This window comes from Neovison vison, chromosome 8 (genome assembly GCF_020171115.1).
Source record: "Neovison vison isolate M4711 chromosome 8, ASM_NN_V1, whole genome shotgun sequence".
Classification (NCBI taxonomy): domain Eukaryota; kingdom Metazoa; phylum Chordata; class Mammalia; order Carnivora; family Mustelidae; genus Neogale; species Neogale vison.
Window position 1 is genome coordinate 62,897,365 of NC_058098.1, and position 18,517 is coordinate 62,915,881.

The window sequence follows — 18,517 nt, forward strand, 5'->3', positions numbered from 1 at the left end:
CTATCCTGGCTGGTACTGCAGGGATGTCCATCCTCTTTGGTCAAGTCAGACTGCCATGGTTTGCCATGGAGTTCCACCTCAAGCTTCACAGGGTTCCACTGGGTCTGGCCATCTGCTTGTGTTGTTCATGGTATCCTCTGCTGGTGCAAATTGGGTACTCTTGTACTCCATCAGGCTCTAGGGGGCTCTAGAAGTGATCTAGAGCTCCATGCGATAGGCCCCAAATGGAGGGTTTGCACCTCCTGGGGTAAGAGATCCCAGGAGCCTGGTGGTATTTCCCAATATTAACTTGTGATAAACAGTTGAGTGTACATGCTTTTCCATGCCTCTTTTACACTACGGAACAGATAAATTTTACTTCAATAGCTTATAGAGCAAATATCCGTATTGTAAACTATCCATTGATCTCTACCATAAAGTTACATTGAGATTGCTTTCCATGGAAAGAAAGATCTCCAGAAATATTGAATGGAAGACATTTGATGGGAAACAGTACAATAGATATAAACACTTGATAACAGACTACCCTCAAAATTACTTAAGTCAGAAATGTCAGTTAAAAAAAAATAATAGTTCTTTATCTTTCCAATTCTGAACATCTGAAGTTTGATGCATCACACTTACTTAAAAAGGAATATAGTTGCATTAAATGAAAAATGTAAATTTAAATATTAATAACATTTTGTAATTTGATGATAGAAAATAGGGACACTTAGGTATCATTTTTAGGCACAAAGGAGGCAACCAAGAGGCCAGTAGCTCATCCCAACTCTGTGTCTGCCTTCTGGATGCCCTCACTCCCTTGATCATGGATCTGCTCTTTCTCTCTTTGGTTTTACCTCTAAGCTTTTTCCTCGAGCTTGTGTCAAACCAGCCTTCATTCAGCATGGAAGAAAAATCCCCTGAGCTTATGGCACAGGAACAGAAAAGTTGGGTGTCTCCTCTGTACTGCTGAAGTTTATAAGTCGAAAATAATGCATGCTTCAAGAGCTTCTTGGGGAAGAATTCTAATATCTCCAAGGACTCGTATTGAGGATCTGATCAAGGATGTGTTGCCAATTATTTGCATTATAAACAGATAATTACCATATTTCAGAATTCATCACATTCTAGGTCAAGAATGATTTCTAAAGACTTAAAAAGAAAGTTTGAGATGAAAGGAGAAAGCCCACCAACTCACCCTCATCTTCAGTTTTAGGGTTAAGGTAATGAAAATCTATACATTTGGGCTAAAAATAGTTGTGCCTCTTTAGTTAATGTACAGAGCCTTAAAATAGATCTTGGCATAACTCCTTCTTCTCTCTGCAATCTGTACTGAGGAGAGGTGGGGCAGCTGAAATCGCAGGGAATGAAATTGCTCTTGCCACTGCAATCCCTAGCATTCCTATGGAGCTTGGAATGTTCCAGTAGAGAGGTTCCGTCAAAGCTAGGCAAGACTTCCCCCAATAGAACTTTTAACCAAACACAATCTGCACTTGGAATGAGTCTGGAACCATATGTATTTTGAGTTATAATACTAATAGATGAAACTAGAGCTTTCCTTGCTTGTTGTTCTAGATCATCTTCCTTTTGTGCATCTCAAGAGGAGTGATAGTCCTCCTTGTCCTCGATTTGAGATCATCACTGCCTCTTGTCTACTCTGTATTTCAGAAAATGAGTGAACTCTTCATACAGCTTTCTCTATGTAAATGTAAATTGTTTCATACGTATATCCAGTGTTTTATTCAACCCATCATGCTGATTATTTTTCAACAGCCAATGTAATCAAGCTTCAGTCAGGTGGTTATCCACACAGTTTCCGCTATGAGTGGTGCAGGGATTTGAGCCGTGCAGAGACCTTGGCACAGTCAGCTCCTACTTTGAGTAGCAGCTGAAGCAAGTACAGTCCTGAAGTCTGGACACACGCCAATTAGCAAGTTCCGGAAACTGCCATAGCAGCTAGTCAGGGCAGTGAAGTCTCAGCTGCAATATACCGGCTTATGTCAACCTCAATTCAGAGCAAGAATTCTTTTAACCTTAAAAAGTCACTTTACATGCAGTGAGGCATGGTAATAATCTGACAGGTAGCGACAAGGTATGATTACAGAGGAAGAGAGGCATGCTGGGCCTGTGTGGTGTGTCCTGTGGCTGGCCTGTTCCTGTCTGGTGGGCACACTATGAGACTTTCAGTGTCTGTGGTGATGGGACTGAGTGTGCCCTCCACCACTGCCACCAACATTCCCATGTTCTGAATTGGATGGTTACAAAATAGTGGACACGTAAGGGCAGGGAAGCTGTCATTTCCTTTCAATTTCAGGAACAGAGTGATGTCAGCCATATAGACCTACTCACTATGTGACTTGGGCTCCTTCAGGTTATGGGAGAGGCATGAGGTTTCTGCTGAGCACCCCACAGTCAGCTGACTCAGAGAGGACCTCCAGTGATCCACACCTCCTGGTGGAATGCCCTTGAGCAATACCCTCCCCCTTGAGTGTGGGCTGGACCCAGTCACTTGCTTCTTATCAACAGACTATGGAAAAAGCTACAGGATGTCACTTTCGAGATTAAATCACAAAAGGGCTGTGGCTTCTGCCTCGAGCCCCCTCTCTTTGTCTTTCTCTTGCTCACACTGACAGGAGACAGATGCCATGTTGTAAACTGACCAATGGAGAGGCCCATGTCAATAAAACTGAGGGAGGCTCTAGCCAACAGCCAATGAGGAACTTAGACCCTCTGTCCAACATCCTGTGTGGAGCTGAATCCTGCCAGCAGCCATACTAGTCAGTGAGGAAGCAAACCCTCATGCCCTAGTAGAGCCTTCAGATGAGACCATTGCCCTGGACAACAGTATGATTGGATCCTCATAAGAGACCTTGACAGAAGCATCCAGCTAAATTGCACCAGGTTTCGGATCCATAGAAAACATGAGATCACACATGTATCTTGTTTTACATGATAAATTATGGGATAATCTGTTACACAGTAAGAGGATGAGTACATAGCCTGAGGCACAACACCATAATCTGAGATAAAGAGTATTTCAATTATATGATACAAGGTTTTCTCCAGAATCTTTCATTGTACAGACATCTTCATATGGCAGCATAAAAAACTAAAATATTGTCCCAGCCAATAAGCCTAAATATTTACTCCACTAAAAGCTTTTTATCAGAGTTGACAAAATACCAAAATGACCTGCTTTCCATTTTTGTTGTTCTATGTAAATATTCCATCCATCTTTCTGCAAAAGTATAGATGAGCAGCGAATGAGACCAAAAGCAACCAGCTTGAAGGAAGACAAATGAGGACTTAAAAACCAAATAATCAGAAAAGTTGGCACATCTGATTCAGACAATGACTAGAGAAGGCAATTGGATCGCACCAGAGAAGGAAATGCTGGGACAGTGAGACAAGAATATGTGTGTGGGGGTGTGTATGTCTAATTTGGATAGCATTTCAGTGTTCTGTTTCAATAATTTTGAAAAATAGAAAAGTTCGTTTTAAATTCAAGTTAGAGGAATAAAGTCTTTAGAAACCGAAAAACCAGTTGGTCTAGTGATTTTCAAAATTCTTTACCCCTCAAATCTCACAAAAATAAAATCTTAGGTAAAGCTCTAGGGTCTGCAATGGAAAATATGGTATTTTGTTAACATAAAATAATTTTACACATCCAAATCATGTACTTATGAAGTAAGTAACATGTACTTATAAAGTAAATTATCGAGAACAATAACATGAATACAAAATTTAGGAATTGGGACTCACGGATGTCAAGCACAGTCTTCTGGCCCTCTTCCCTGCTTCTAGTTGTTCAGAACTAAAGCAGTTAAAATTCACAAGCAGAACTAGATCCAAATGGTACAAGTTTTAAAAAATGGCTTCCTTGACATCCAGGATACACATCAATTAAGCTAATTCAGAAATGTGATGAATAGTAAGGGAACAGAGAAAGAATAAGGCAATTTTAATTATCATGGAGCAGGAAATACTTTTCAAACATAACCATGAACAATATAAAGCTGTATTAATATTTTAAAAATCAGACACAGTAGCACAGCTCTTTGTCAGATAGTAATTTGAGGTTTCTAAATAGTCTAATTTACTTTGTTTTGCATGTTGAGTACAAACATTAGTTTTCAGTTTCACTGCTGACATTTTAACTGTAATTTTAGGCATGGTAACATAGGGGCCTTGCATTGCCAAATTTAGTTCTTTAAAAATATCCACAAGACAGGCAAACAGCACAGTCATGCTATATTTGAGAGTTTCAGCTAAAGATACTTCTATTACACAATAGTAATTTTCTGTCTCATTTGAAGTATTTACGTGCCTTGGTGCCTCTCTTCAGTATAACCAGTGAACTTCAATATGAAAAGTAAATTCTGGAATTCACCACATTTATCACTGTAAATAACTGAAAAGTTTGCAATGGGAAGACAATCCTTTAATAAAGTTGTCAATTTGTAGGACGTTACCCAACACTTAAAAAACAAAGTTGTCTTTTTGTTAACCGCCAGAGCTTGTTATGCAAATATACTGCTTGCATACATATTGGCAATAATTTTTATGCAAATAGTTTTTCTATTCCTCATTATACAGACATTGCTACATTTTTTATGAGGTTATTTGAGTTCTAAGCAGTTAGTTACAATTTTCTTCTCCAAATATGTCTGTGGTGAGTGTTTTATAAAGTGATAAATATCCCTTTTATTTGCCTGTAAAAACATATTAAAAAAAAACAATCAAAGTAGAGAAATCACCAACATCAATACACTTGCTTATTTGAAATGTAAAGATTTTACTAATCTCAGAGTTTAAGCCAATTATTTCAGAACTTGGGTCTGTACTCTTGGGTTCTATTTTAGACTCTGTTGTTGGACAATGGCAATTACTGTATTGTACAAACCTTCTATCACCAACAATGCAAGATTCAGTAACATTTTCCACATGTTAAGTATGGTGAGGGGTCTGAGGTTTTACCCAACTTGTAAGCTAAAAAGTTATCATACCATAGCTTCACGAATGCTGGCAGAAGACATGAAATTCCCGGATCAGAGACAAAGGGCTTTTATACTCCCAGATAGCAAGTGACATGACCTTCATCTCTGCTTTTGGTTCCCCTTGTTTCTCAAGTCATTTTGGGTTAACTCCAAGTGGTCTAGAAGATTCTATGTAAAGAATGGGTGTTTATCAGTGCCCAGAAAGCCCAAAGCTCAGGGAGCTTGAATTCTTTTTTTTTTTTTTTTTTTTTTTTTAAGATTTTATTTACTTATTTGATGGAGAGGGACACAAGCAGGGGGAGTGGGAGAAGGAGAAGCAGGCTTCCGACCAAGCAGGGAGCTGGATGCAGGGCTCTATCCTAGGACCTTGGGATCATGACCTAAGCCAAAAGCAGATGCTTAATGACTGAGCCTCCCAGATGTCCCAAGAGAACTTGCATTCTTATAATGGGCTACAAGACAAGGAATCTGCTCAACCATGGTAGTGGAGGAAAGCATTACCTTCATTATGCTGAATGGTAAGCGAACCTACCACTGGCTGTTGGGAGACACTGCCTTTATTTCCAAAGGCTCTCTGCCATACAACAAAGAAAGGACAGTCTGAAATAAAGATTGTCAAGGCCTCTGTTTGTGAGAGGAGCAGAAACATGAGAGACCCATGGAGAATTATCTCCCAATACCCAACACTATATTCTTCCCCCTTCCTTGAAATTTTGTAATTTAACTTAAATGATTCTGTAAGTGCCTCTTCATTTCCAGATTTTGCTTTTGTCTGGAGAATCTTTAAAGTTATTTCAGAAGAACCCTGCACTTTGAAAATCACTGCTCCAGCCCAAACCCTTATTCCACAATCAGGGAGCTGAGGCACAAAGACATTAAGCGACTTGTCCAGGTCATAGATGGCTAAGTGTCAACGCCAGGTAATGAATTACAAATCCAAGCAGGACTAGAGGATGGCCAGATTATCCTTTTCTTCAATCTAGAAACAGCTTGTTTAAAATGCATATGGGCAGAGAATGTCCCATAGCATTCTACTTTGGGTTACCCGATAAGACAGGGAGGAGGATTGCAGTGCAAGAAGATTATTGGGAAGAGATCACAGAAAACAGCATTAGGGAGCAGGGGGGTGTGACAAGACAAGGAAGAAAGAAAATATGAGATTTGTTAGGAACCTGATGACCACTGTGGACATCTGGGGCTTAATTACCCAGAGAACTCTGGGAGTCAGTGTGACACATGCATCTCAGTTATCCCTCCGGAAGGGTGAAGGAGCTGGGTATTTGTCAATGAATTCCTATCAGTCATTGGCTGTTGGGACTCTGGATGGTGTTAACATCCTCACACTTCTTCCCTGCCTTGCACTGGGGTAGAACGGACGTTATTGGCCAGAGAGAGCCTGAAGGCAAAACACTGCAGGTACCGGCAGTTGGAAACCAGGCCTGCGGGCAGGGACATGCTGTATTCCAAGGTTGGATACCAGCTGCTTCTATTACACTGTGTGCCACCAACCTTTAAGAACTAGTGTAGATTTGAGTGATTCTTCTCCTGGTCCAAATTCTCCATCTCTGCTTTTGGGTAAAGTTCTCCAGACCTGATAGGCATACTTGCAGATGGGGTTAAGAAGGCTTTTCCATGAACTGGCAATTAAAAGAATACAGAACATAGTGATCAGGCTGAGGATGAAAGCCTACCTGAAGAGAGTAAAAATATTGGCAGAAAAAGAGAGCAAGACAAACAAAAGGAAGTTGAGGAAAAGGAGAGCTAGAACAGAAGACCCACAGTGAAGGGCAATTCTGGCTAACAGAACTCTTCAAGAGACAAGGGACTGTAAACAGGCAGTAGATTCCAGATATTCTTAGACCCTGTCCATGGAGGGGCAGCTGAGTTAGAAATGTCTCTGTCACAGATCAGAACAACGACTCCAAAATTTTGAGTAGGAGGGTCCCTTTTTACATAATTTTGTCAAATGTCTTCATGTGTTAGTGGTAGCTGTGTAAATATTCTTTGGTTAGACAACCACAGGACTGAAAGTTACGATGAATTTGGGAGTACCGCACAATGAACTTGTGTCCTATTCATCACCTGCATGTATTGGAAAAATTGTAGTTTATGCATGTGCAAGGTGTGCAAGACATGAGGTTTGCTTAGCCCACAGGTTGGGAAAGTCTGCTGGTTCAAGAGCGTACCACAGTGCCCCTCCCGGGGATGATGAGCCCTGGTCGGAAAAGGGGTCCTAATGGAAGGACCAGGAAACTGTTAAGATATGTGCCCCCAAAATACATCACATGAGGCCTTCCTGAGTCCCCCCCCCACCCTGAGAAATCTGTCTCTTGAATTTCCTGCCACTAGTAGTTCACGCAACTGGCCTTCAGGCGAAACAATAGTAAATAGCACAGTAAAAGGAATTGATGCAGAAAAAGCAAAATCCCATGAATCCGGAAGTGCATCCCTTTAAGGAGAATACTGTCACACACATGACTTATATTCTTGGGTTATGCAATCCAAGCCTACAAGGCATCTGGCTTGGGATGCTCAGTGGCATTCCCTGACTCCAGGAATGCCTGTTTTTATCAAGCCAGATGCGCGCACGTGTGTGTGTGTATGTGTGTGTGTGTGTATGTAAGACATCATAACAATTCTTTGTAACACCTTTTTTAGGGTCTAAGGCAAATCAGCATATGGCTATCCTAATTTGGGCTCATACCCTGAGATAAGGATTTGAGTGCAAGTAATTAATTTGGTAGAGGTTTCTGACTAAATATCCCCCCTGAATTCATAGGATGAAGTCCTAATAGGATGAATAGGATGAAGTCCTTCATAGGCCCGATGTGATTGTGTTTAGAGAGGAGAACTTTAAAGTAGTAATTAACATTAAATGAGGTCATAAGGGTGGGGCCCTTGTAAGGTGGTGTCCTTGGAAGAAGAAGAGACAGCAGGGATGCATGCACAGAGAAAAGGCCATGAGAGGACATGCAGAGAAGGTGGCCATCTGCAAGCCAAGGAAAAGAGCCTCAAGAGAAACCATCTCTGTGGCCATCATGATATTAGACTTCTAGTCCCCAGAGCTGTGAGAAAATAAGTTTCTGCTGCTCAAGTCACCTATTGTTACAGCAGTTCTAGCAGACTAAATGAGTAGGTGTTTCTAGAAGCCCACGAGGGAATAGGGATGTGAGATGGGCAAGAAAGGAAAGTAACCAAGTGGGTCATTGTTATGAGCAAGGGGGGGGCTCAATCCTGCTGGGGGCCTCCATGTAGAACCATCAAGAGTTAAGGAAGCTGGCATATTTATTTTCAGATTCACCTCCCCATTGCTTGCATTGTTTGGGGGAGATTAACTTGCTAGAACTCTGCCTTGCCCTCACTTGACATAGGAATTAGCATTACGTACATTAGCATGTATGTAAGAAGGGGATCTGTCCAATGAAGCTGCAGCTGGGCTTTGAAGAGGACATATGGCATCTGCTACAATCATTTGGATTAAACAGTAGTGTCTACTTTTAGGTTGCTTTGGTGTTTACAAAATTAGTGCGGGTTTTAGACCAATTTCTTCAATAACAACACATTTGTTTTTCTCCCACTTATACTAACTGGTTAGGAAAGGTGGTTTATTGGACTGCAACCTGCTTTTCTACTTGATCTTGAGAATCAGTCTGCAAATAACAGAAATTTAGAGGTTTTGGGATCTAGCACAAATCACACTGGAAATATGTATGTATGTATTGGTGAAATCAGGTTTAAATGGTATTCAAGGGAAGCAAAAAAAACTTTAAAAGGTCAGCCTCAGTCTTAGATGAAGCTTGATATATAGAAAGACAGGTTTTGAGGTAGATTTGAAGATGGAGAAGGGAACACAAGCTAAGGAATGTGGGCAGCCTCTAGAAGTTGGAAAGTTAAGGAAACAAATTGTCTCCTATAATCTACAAAAGGTAACACAGCTCTACCAATGCCTTGAATTTAACCTAATGAGACCTGCATTGGATTACTGACTCACAAAACTGTAGGGTAAGAAATCTGCATTGTTTGAGCCCCTGACATTGTGGTAATTTGCTATGGCAGCAATAGGAAACAAATTCTCCAGCCAGTTTGACTTGGAGGACCACCTTGGGGAGCTTTTACTTCCCTCCAGCCTGAGTCCATATGGTTTGCGGGTATCACACACACCCCCACACCACCAGGCCCTAGTCCGTTGTAGACATCAGAAGTGATTAATAAAATCAGAGTGAGGTGGGGGAGAATCAAGAACTCTGTTTAGAATTCAATGTGAACTCAAATAAATAATATCAGAGATGAAATGAAATGGTCGAAGTGACAACTGATACCACAGAAATACAAAGGATCAGAAGAGACTTCTATGAATAATTAAATGCCAACGAATAGGACAACTGAGAGAAATGAATACATTCCTAGAAACATACAATCTTCCAAGTCTGCATCATGATGAAATAGATGACCTGAACAGACTAATTACTGGTGAGGATTAAATCAGTCATCAAAAAGTTCCCAACAAACGAAAGTCCAGAACCAGAAGGATTCACTGGTGAATTCTACCAAACATTCAAAGAAGAATTTATACTAATCCTTCTCAAACTCCTCCAAAAAATAGAAGAGGAGGAACTTTTCCAAACTCATTTTTTTAAAGATTTTATTTATTTATTTGACAGACAGAGATCACAGAGAAGCAGGCAGAAAGAGAGAGGAGGAAGCAGGTTCCCTGCTGAGCAGATTGCCCGATGTGGGGCTCGATCCCAGGACCCTGGGATCATGACCTGAGCCGAAGGCAAAGGCTTTAACCCACTGAGCCACCTAGGTATCCCTCCAAACTCATTTTATGAGGTTTATATTAACTTGATACCAAAACAAGACAAAGATGTCACCGGATGAGAAAACTATAGGCCAATATCCCTGATGAACATAGATTTTTTAAAAATCCCCAATAAAATATTAACAAATTTAATTCAACAATATATTAAAGAGATCATTTACCATGATCCAGGAATGAAAGGATGGTTCAACATAACCTAATCTCTGTGATACATTACATTAACAAAATGAAGGGTAAAAATCATATGACCATCACAACAGATGCAGAAAAAAACATTTGACAAAATTCGACATCCATTTATGATAAAAACCCTCAACAAAGTATGCATAGAGGGAAAAGACCTCAATTTAATAAAGGCCATACATGACAAGTCCACAGTTAACATCATACTTAATGATGAAAAGCTAAAAGCTTTTCCTCTAAGATCAAGAACAACACATGAATGTTCTACTCTTACCACTTTTATTCAGCATAGTATTGGAAGTCCTAGCCAGAGCAATTAAGCAAGAAAAGAAATAAAATTCATCCGGCTTTGAAAGGAAAGAGTAAAACTGTCGCTATTTGCAGATGACATAATAACACCCCATCACAAAGAGAAATTAAGAAAACAATCCTACTACAAGTGGGTCAAAATGAATAAAATACCAAGGAATAAATTTAGCCAAGAAGGTAAAACTTCTGTATACTGAACACTATAAGACATTGATGAAAGAAATTGAGGAAGACAACAGATAAATGAAAAACATCATGTGCTTATGGATTGAAGGAACTAATATTGTTTAGAGGTCCATACTACTCAAAGCAATCTAATGATTCAATGCATTCCTATCGAAATTCCAGGGACATTTTTTATGGAAAAAAAAATACAGCCCTAAAACTTGGATGGAACCACAAAAAACCATGAAGAGCCAAAGCAAATGTGAGAAAGAAGAGCAAACCTGGAGGCATCATGATCTCTGATTAGGAACTGTATTACAAAGCTATTTTAATCACAATAGTACTGGCACAGAACAGACATAGAGAGTAATAAAATAAAATAGAGAGCCTAGAAGTAAACCTGACAAATGGTGAATTAATTTATGACAAAGAAGCCAAGAATATAAAATGGGGAAAGGATAGCCCCTTCAATAAATGGTGTTGGGAAAACTAGACAGCCACATGTAAATAAATAAAATTGGACCACTATCTTACATTATACATAGAAATGAACTCGAATTAGATCACCTCATTTGTGTTTCGGTCAAGACTTGAATGTAAAACCTGAACCTGAAATCATAAAATTCCTCTAAGAAAACGTAGGCAGTAAGCTCCTTGACATTCATCTTGGCAATAAATTTTTGGATTTGACACCACAAGCAAAGGCAATAACAGAAAAAATGTCCATATCAAACTCAAAAGCTTCTGCACAGCCAGAGAAACCATCGACAAAACGGAAAGGCAACTACCCAAACTACCAAATGGAAGAAAATATTTGACAATTACACATCTGATGAGGAGTTAATATCCAAAATATATGAAAAACTCATACAATTCAATAGCAAAAAAATCTGATTAAAAAATGGGCGGAAGATCTGAATACAGTTTTTGCAAAGAGGGCATACAGATGGCCAGCAGTTACTTGAAAAGATGTTCAAAAGCACTCCTCATTGGGAAATGCAAATCAAAACCATAATGAGGTACTACCTCAACCTGTTAAAAGGGCTGTTATCAGAAAGGCAAGAAATAACAATTGTTGGTGAGGTGTGGAGAAAGGGAACACTCCATACAGTATTGACAGAGGTGTAAATGGGTGCTGCCTCTGTGGAAAATAGTATGGAGGGTCGTCAAAAAATTAAGAATAGAAATAAGATGATTCAGCAATTCCAATTCTGGGTATTTATCCAACAAAACTAAAAAACAGTAACAAAAAATATGCATATTCTCATGTCGATTGTAGTATTATTTACAAAAGCCAAGATCTGGAAATAACCTAAGTGTTCACCAGTGGCTGAATGGATAAAGAAATGGTGGTGTGTGTGTGTGTGTGTGTGTGTGTGTGTGTATTGTGGAATATTATCCAGCCATATAAAAAAATGAAATCTTGCCATTTGTAACAACATGTATGGAACTTGAAGGCATTATGCAAAGTGAAATAAGTCAGACAAGGAAGACAAATATTGTATGATATCACTTATATGTGGACTTTTAAAAACAAAACAAAACAAACAAAACAAGCTCAAAGACACAGAGAACAGGTTAGTTTGCAGAGAGGGTAGGGGGTGAAATGGTTGAAGGGAATCAAAAAGTACAAACTTGAGCTATAAAATAAAGAAGTCATAGGGGAAAAAGTAATTCACCAGGAAAGTGATTTAGTGAGAAAATAAAGTAAGTGTAATTTATTAATCTTGGCTGTATTTCACAGGCATCCTGTGAGTCAATATTTGTACAAGAGGTCACCAAAAAATTCCATCACCACCCCGTTACCTTTGTGACCTTAGACAAGCTTGGGGCTTTTTAAATCTTACCTATAAGATGGGGATCATCAGCCTTCCCTCACTGGGCTATGAGATTCAGACCATGTGCTTGGCAAGTAGTAAGAACACAATAAATGAATAATGATAGCATTAATAATTACTTTTAATATACATAGGTAAACATCTGCATTACAAAAACAGTATTTCTAAATGGTTTGATCATACAGCATGCCTTCAAAAAACCATTATTAACTGCCAACTTGGTATGAGATGCTCTGGGGAATTCAGAGAGATTTCTTGCTCTTAATCCCTCTTGCTCTTAATCCATTTGTCTTGTTTAAATATCGTAAAGATGTAAATGATCGCCAGTCAAGGCATTTGTGGTTAAGTGCTCCAGCATGGGTGTGGAGGTGGGGGCCGGGGCAGAGAGGGAAACTCCAGCCTAGTTTACTAAATACTGAATGGAGAATGCTTCTGGAAGGGAGGGCGTCCCTGAGTACTAGGTACCAAACTAGACAGTATCATTTCTCAAACAGCCATTTCCATAAAATGCCCCATGAAATGCACGGACCACAGAGCTGTTCTGAGAGGAGACACAGACAGCAAAGTGAAAGCGATATCACACGGCGGCATTTCCAGAACATACTTTCTCATCACCTCATTTGTGTTTCGGTCAAGAATGGGATGAAAAAAGCACTGTTCTCGTCACCAATACCCGAGTTGGGAATTGCTTTCTAGTTTTTGTTTTTTTTTTTAATTTTTTATTTGACAGAGAGAGATCACAAGTAGGCAGAGAGGCAAGCAGAGAGAGAGGAGGAAGCAGGCTCCCCGCTGAGCAGAGAGCCCGATGTGGGACTCGATCCCAGGACCCTGAGATCATGACCTGAGCCGAAGGCAGCGGCTTAACCCACTGAGCCACCCAGGCGCCCAGGAATTGCTTTCTAGTTTAGAAGTCTTCCCCTTTAAAATATATAGGTAAAACGCTGAATAACCAGACTTTAGGTAAGTGAAACCCTCAATAAGTGGCAATCTCCCTCTTTGGGAAAACAAACGCAGGAAAACACATGAATTTCGTTAATTTTTTAAAAAGTCATTTTGGCACGTGGCTCTGCCTTAGTACAGATTCTTCCCACGCCTCCATACATTTAGCACTGTAAAATGAAGGTACCTCTTCAGAACGATGACTCTGAGGCATGACGTGCACCCCAACATCAAAGAAAGACTCATTTCATGTACCACTGCATTTTTTAAGGTAAGATATCAGCTTGCTCTCTCTCTCTCTATATATATATATAAAATTCAACTTCTGTTCCAGCTAAAGGGGCTTTCTGGTTAATCCTCACCCAAAATGAAAATTTAATTTAGCAGAACACCTCCCTCCTGAGGCATCCTGATTAATTGAGGGTTTATTGTATCTAACAGAAATGTTTCATATGTGATGTTCCCCTAAAGGCAGATTTCAAAATGGAAATTTGAGCAAAATCCTCTTAGCTTGTCTAAAGTTATGGAGCTCTCTTAAAAGTTTTCCTATCTAAAATGAATTCTTCCCTGCTGCTAATAATCACAAACAATTTAAAGTTTGATCATTTTTATATGTCGGAGCAAGCGGACTTCAAGTTCGAAAGTTATACTGTATAGATCTATTATCACAGTAAGTGTTCCCGGACAGAATGCTAGGACAGACTGGAGAGCATAAGAGTACACTTACTTCTCTTTTTCTTTTTACCTTAAATTGGACCCAGCTTTAGACTATCACCTTGCCTGTTTTTCTTTCATTTAAAAAATTAGATAATGCATTGCCATTTCCTGAAATCCAGATCATAATTCAGAGCTAGAAGCAGGAGAATTGCATTGACAAGACATAGAAAATGTCTTTTTTTTTTTTTTTTGGTTTCTATGAACCTTACTCTTTGTATTTGTAATTTTTTTTTCTACAGAAACTTAATCCTGACAGTGGCTGAGAGATGAATTTCATGGGTTTCTAGCCAGTCCCCTCTCGAATATGAAGAAGTAATGAGAAGGTACTTAGGAGTTTGGGTAAGAAATCACCATGCCATTTCCAGACTCATGTTTCTGCCGAATCCCTCTCCACTAATGTAGGTAAAATGAAATAGTGAAATCTGCAAGTCCACAGTATTTGTTTTGACATTCTTACAGGGAGTTCATAAAGGTCTCTTTTTAGGTCTCCTCACTAAAGCTCACTGTCCTCTGTTGCCTTTGAGTAGTAGTAGACCTTTTAGGTCTCTTGAGTACTGCAACGCATCACCTCTCTTCCTACCTCCAGGTGTTCCTTGGTAGGCACGCCTAATGAGTTATCCTGCCACCAAGCCCGGTGATTCTTAACTACCATATTTCCTTGGTCTGATCTCCTCTAGATCCTTGCTGGTGTCCTCTGCTCCACGGAGGCAACTGGTGGCATTTCCTGTTCCTATGGAAACCTCCCATATTCCCCCTATGCTCAGGGTTCTAAGTTCCCTGCACCAGGAATTTCCTCCCTGTCTCTAACTTCAAAATCCTATAGTTTGTGTCATTCAGGGGTTTGGGTAGCTGGAAGGCGAAGTGCCTCTGGTTACCTTAAGCAGAACAGGGATTTATGGGAAGGATATCAAGTAGTTTGCAGTGGGGCTGGAGGAGCTCTGATAAGGGGCCGGGACCGAGCGGGTTAACATCTCTGTAAGGAAGTTCTGGGACCCTTCCCATAAAAGCCAACTGAATCTTGTTTTCTTCTTTTCTGCCACACTCTCCAGTTTCAAAGTCCTGAGTGAGAAGTTTCTATCAGTCAATCCCAGACGATTTTTCTCACAGGGAGAATAAATGGATGGAGAAGCCCACTCTGCTTCCCCCAAGGTCAGCCGGGGGGGCCTCCCTAAAACGAGGAAGGGGGCAGGCTAGAGGGTGGCCAAGGTCTCTCAAGGTCCACTCCCAATGCCACCATCTTTCATAAAATCCAAAGATTCCTCTGACTCCCAGGACACATTTTCCTTGCTGCTTTTCATATTTTAGTTTTATATTAGAGTTATTTGTGTCCTGGTCTTATCCTTCCTCTGAGATTAAAATCTCAATTTATCCTCATTTCTCCTGAATTCTCTCTCATAATACCTTACAAATAGAAATATACCAGATATGTTTAATTAAACTGGATGTTAAGATAGAAGGTCATAGAAAAGCTGATACAAATGTTTGCCGTGTGCCAAACACACAATTGAGAACTGTTTAAATTACCTCACTTATTCTCAGTTTTTTGTAAGAGTAGCATTACTTCTATTTGAGACCCAGAGAGGTTAAATGATCTCAAATCATGGGCTTGTAGCAGGCTGTGGGCCTCTGAAGTCTGACCCAACACCCTCAACCTTACCTTGGGTTTCCCATGAGTCCAATGAGGAGGCTCTGAATGGAACTCTGAAGGAAGAGGAGGGGGAGGAGGAGTTCCTTCCTGTGTCTGCACTGTTGAGGCAGAAATCGGTGTGACTATGTGGGACGCAGAATGAGGAGCAGAGTCACTGGAGTAAGTTTACTGGAGTAAATTGGAACAGAGTCAACAATGAGATTGCTGTGGTAGGACTAAGTTTGAGAAGGCTTTGAAAGATAAGTCTTAGGATTTAACGCTGAATTGATTTTGGGGGAAGGGCTTATCCTTTTTCTTTTTATTATAGCGTAAGAGAGGAAGGGAGAGAGAGAATCTTAACATGGCAGGGCTTGATCTCCCAACCTTGAGATCATCACCTGAGTTGAAATCAAGAGTTAGATGCTTAACCAACTGAGCCACCCAGGTGCCCCAGATTTATACTTTTTCACTTTCAATATTTCATTATTAGAGACATTTCAATAGTAAAACAAACTGGGCATTCTATATAGCAGAATGCAGAGACATACATTTTCAGACAAAACAACAGCTGGAAAGAAATGTCTCTCCCATGTTGAATGGTGGCCCCCAAGCTATGTTCATGTGGAAACTGAATGTGATCTTATTTGGAAAAAGGGGTTTGTAGTTATAAGTAAGGATCTCAAGATCGGATCATCCTAGAATGGGGGGGTGGGGGTGGCGTACTAAATCAATGACAAGAGAGAAGGGGCCAGAACACACAGGAGGTCAGGCCATGGGAAGACAGAAGCAGAGATTGGAGTGATGTTTCCACAAGTCAGGGCATGTCTGGAGCCACCAGAAGCTGGAAGAGGCAGGGAAGGAGTCTCCCCCTATAGCCTTCTGAGAGAGCATGCTCACACCTTGATTTCAGACTCTGGCCTGCAGAAGTCTGAGAGAATAAACTGTGTTTTAAGCCATACAGTTTCAGGTAATTTATTAAGATAGCCCTGGGGAAATGATTATAGGCCTCTTAGGGCTCAGTTCCTCAGTTTTCTCAGGAGCAGATTCTCAAGGCTTCTGCTGTCAGAGAACTTTTGAGAAACTGTGGTGGGCAACGCGGAGCCGTGGCTTTTTTTTGAGCAGGGGCGAGGCAAGATAGATGCAATTTTTAGGAAGACTTCAGCGACACTGATATCCAGCATAAATTTGGGAGACGGGAGGAAGTGAATGACAGGAGGCTGGCTGGAAGGTAATGGGTGTACCTGGAAAAAACAGGAATCTTAGAATCAGTATGTTCAGTTCTGACCCCAGTTCCTTCACTTAGTTTCCATTTTTTCATGTATATAATGAGGATAATACTATCATGTGTGAGTTACAGATGATATATCTATATATATCATATATAATATATACATATCATCTTTATACATCTATATATGAAGAACTAGAAGAAGCTTCGTAAGTGTTATCAGTAATAATGTAAAAATTTGGAAGGTACCACTGGAAAAGGAAAAGAAAATACAAAGAGCTGTTTCAAGATCACCAGGACTCAGAATCATGAAGATTTAGAAGGGAGAGGAATCCCAAGATCACCTAGTGCCCTCTTCTCACTGCCCTTGGGGAGACCTTGGGAGAGATAAGGAGGAAATGGAATTGCAGTGAAGTTTTTCCCAGAGTTGAGACGCCTGGTGGATTCTTGGCCAAGCCTGAGACTTTGGGAAGGAGATAAATTTCATTCTGAACCTGGAGATATTGAAGAGTTGATGAGCTCCAGAGAGACAAGTTGGGGAACCCTCTAAGGTTACAGATCTGGGAGTTAATCACTGACCATCCATACTGGAAGCATACCAAAAAAGAAAAGAAAAGAAAAAAAAAAAAAAAAAGAACTCTCTTAAAAAAAAAAAAAAAAGGACATGTATCAGAATAAAAACAAAGGGCCAAATTCGGCTTTGGGACTATTACTGTTAGAAGCTGGAAGGACAACATGTCCTGTAACGGACAGATGTGGAAAGGTCAGAAAGGTAGCCGTGTTATATAGGTGAAAAGATGACTGAATTTCAGGTAATAGCAGAAATGCCATGTCCTTCTGAAAACTGCATAGGATAAAGATTAGGAAAGGGACACTGGGTTTTAGACAGAGAATGTCCTCAGGGACTTTACCTTTGTAAATAAAGGAAAAAGGAAGAGGAGTTCAAGAATGATGATTCAGTGATGGTTTACAAAGCAGACAAGTTAAAAACTGGGTCAATGTTATTATATGTATTTTGGGTAAACTAATTTAAAATTGGGCCAGACCATTTATCATGATTCTGCTTTCCTTATTAATAAGACAAAAGAATGACCAAGGTACCTCTCTCCCAAGGTCAGAGAGAAGCCAGCTATCCAGATTCCTTGATCTTGGACCTATCGCTGCTCAGTATACTGTACCTACTTCCAACTGGTCACCTACTGAGTGCTCCCTATAGAGAGGAAAGGTGCCAGGGAATGACATAGGAAGTAAGTAAATATGATCTCTTCATTTGTTAGATTTTAGATTGGTTAAGAAACACCTGTGCAGGGTTCCACGGTCGAAAAAGCAGAAAGTCAAACACTGTACTGTGACTTCAAAGTAATACTGGTTCTAGTTACCCTACTTGGGTACTTCCTTTTGGGAACAAGGCAGGGGATGAATGATTCAGATGATACAGCCTTGTCACCTTGGGTAAATCATTATTGCCTTGATAATAATGAGAAGCCAGGAGCCTAAGAAAGAATCTCATTAACATGGATCCAGGCTAATGAATACTGTTTTTCTGAAAATAAATAAATTGGAAAAAAAAATTTAAAAAAAAAAACAAACAAAAAACATGGATCCAGGCTATTCTGTCAGGAAATCAGAATCATTTGAATAGTAGGATTTCCTTTTGGAAAGCCAGATGGGAAGGAGACCGGAAAACAGACATCTGGATGCCTGTGCATG